Consider the following 2,524-nt stretch of genomic DNA (forward strand, 5'->3'; position numbering starts at 1 on the left):
GATGACATACTTATCTAGCGTGATACTTTTATATCACTGAAGCTAAAGCAATTCATCCTGTTCATTGGGTAAAAACAGACTGCTTAATGTGTGGATACCGTAGTGCAATTTTTAAAAATACTGTAATTATAATTTCAGAACCTCAGAATGTGTGTGTTCTCATATATATATATATATGTGTGTGTGTGTGTGTGTTCTCTCTTTATATATATATATATATATATATATAAAGAGAGAGAGAGATAGAGAGAGAGAAAATCCCTTTGAAAATTATTTGAAATTTAGACAAAAATTCCATAGCTATATTCTTACGATCACTGTACAGTCTTCATGACTCAGATGACACAGGGGAAGCATCAATTCAACCTTTTAGAGAAGACATTCCAGCTCATGTGATCTCGTCAACTAGGAGAACAGTGGTGGCAATCACAGTGCAGGAGTGAAGAAGCAGTTTCTTCACACAGTAGTTATCCCATATGCCCACCTCTGCTGCTATACCATTGGCTCACCTGTGTTCAAGTCCACAACCACAGATTGATCTGATTCTGAATGTTCTGCTTGAACTTCTGTCTTTCCTGAAGGTCAAAACCAGAGTTCTAAGCAAGAACCATGGGAAAATAAACAATGCATCATCAAGTGCTTGAACTCCAAGTTGAGCCCTGCCCTTTACACATGGCTTATATTTAATCAAGGTTTCTCCACTGCCACCTCCACTGCCCCATGCCCCTCCCCCTGGAACTATATAGCTATCATCAATAGTATTTTTAACATCTTGCAAGCCATCTCATATTGCATCTTTTTAAAGATTTAATTATTTATTTTAGATGGAGAAAGAGAGAATTTGTAGGGTGAGGGGCAGAAAGAGAGAGCAAATCCTGAAGCACTTCCCACTGAGCATGGAGCTAGACACAGAGCTTGATCTCAGGACACTGAAATCAGGACCTGAGCTGAAATCAAGAGTCGGACTCTTAATCAACTGAGCCACCCAGGCACCCCTTTTATTCCATCTTTGATTTGAATGAGTGTGTACTTATTTGGCACTTTGACCAATAATGTGACAGAGTGTGAGGATTGTTACATTTCTCAATAAAGGTGAATTTATTTCCCTCAATGTATACTCATAACCAAGTCTTGTATGTCTGGAACAATTAGGATTTAGGTCACCAAAAGAATTTAGAGCTACTCCACCGCAAGCAAGTCAGCCTTTCTATAGTTCTTTCTTCAGCTCTACTCAGAGCTACTATGCCTTCTTTTGCAAGAGCATTTAAGGAAAAGCTGTTAGTTCCCTTTTGATTAATAACAACAAATCCTTTATCACCACAGACTTTCATTTTCATTTCAATCATTTTTTTAACTCTGTCTTCAATGGATTTTCTTTCAGCTTTTACAATTTTTTCTCTCTCTTGTGCACTCTTGTAAGAAAAAAAAACAGAAGACCCTTCTTGTTTTTTCATATCACTAATGACACATTGCCTATGAGGATGTATGCATCTTCAACTCTCTATTTTTCATATCATGATGCTGTGCCTCATGGTCCAAAACAAGACTTCTGATTAAGCTTGTATCAGTTTCAGATTTATGTTTCATCTCCATGATCTCAACCACAAAGAAGTCAATAATGGCAAAAGTGGAGTCCACAACAGACTCTGAAGACATCAACAAGAACAACAAACAGACAAAAAACATCAGCAAGTTCAGCATGAATGTTAGTGTGAAGAAATGCTCTGGCCACATCTATAAGTGTTTCCCTGTCCATTTCTTTGCTTACTTTGACTTTTTCCAAAAAACTAAAGTTCCTTTTCCTTTGCAACTTCAAATCCTGTTACTATTCTGGGATGAAGAACTTCAGAAATGTAGGGAGCCTGTTTCAGCAGCTCTCCAATGGTAGGGACATTGGACATGATACCATCACCATTTATAATGCCATACTGGGCAATTACTTTGGCTTACATGGTGGCAGTGGCTGTTGTGTGTTGAATTTGCATTTCACAAAGCAGCACATTACCATATTTAGTCAACTTGATGTCTCCAGCACCAGAAACAAGCATCCTCATGGTGCCCTTAGGCTCCAAGTTGGTCCTCAGCACATCCTACAGCCCCTGGGCTGCACTGATGTTGACCACCAGTGCCACCTGGGCTTGGTCACCTTGGCTTTGTGGTTCAGGATCTTCACATCTACCATAGCTAACCGGGTGCACAGGAAGAGCTATTGCATTTTTTTAAATGAAAATAGTGCCTAGTACAGAATTGACTCTCAATATTACTTGATAAAGAACGCATCTGGTCATTTAATTAAATAACAAGTGTTTGCTCTCAAGTGGTATTGGAAGGTTTAATGCCAGTTTTTAAAATTTCTTTTGATTTGTTTGAAGAAGGCTCTATAATAGCATTTTAATACAGCAGTATCTCATTCTAACAAAACAGGGAGATGTTGCCCACATATTCACCACTTTGAGTGATTAATCAAATAATTTAATCTGAACATTCATGGCCTTGAAAATTTTTAGTGTTTCATGGGGAATAA

The 2,524-nt window shown here is 38.1% G+C and overlaps 1 pseudogene; it reads right to left on the reverse strand.

Annotated features, from left to right (window-relative positions):
* Positions 1-361: 361 nt before the first annotated feature.
* On the reverse strand, positions 362-2,182 carry LOC112918394 (T-complex protein 1 subunit zeta-like; annotated as a pseudogene).
* Between the last annotated feature and the right edge of the window lie 342 nt (positions 2,183-2,524).

Source organism: Vulpes vulpes, chromosome 3 (genome assembly GCF_048418805.1).
Source record: "Vulpes vulpes isolate BD-2025 chromosome 3, VulVul3, whole genome shotgun sequence".
NCBI lineage: Eukaryota > Metazoa > Chordata > Mammalia > Carnivora > Canidae > Vulpes > Vulpes vulpes.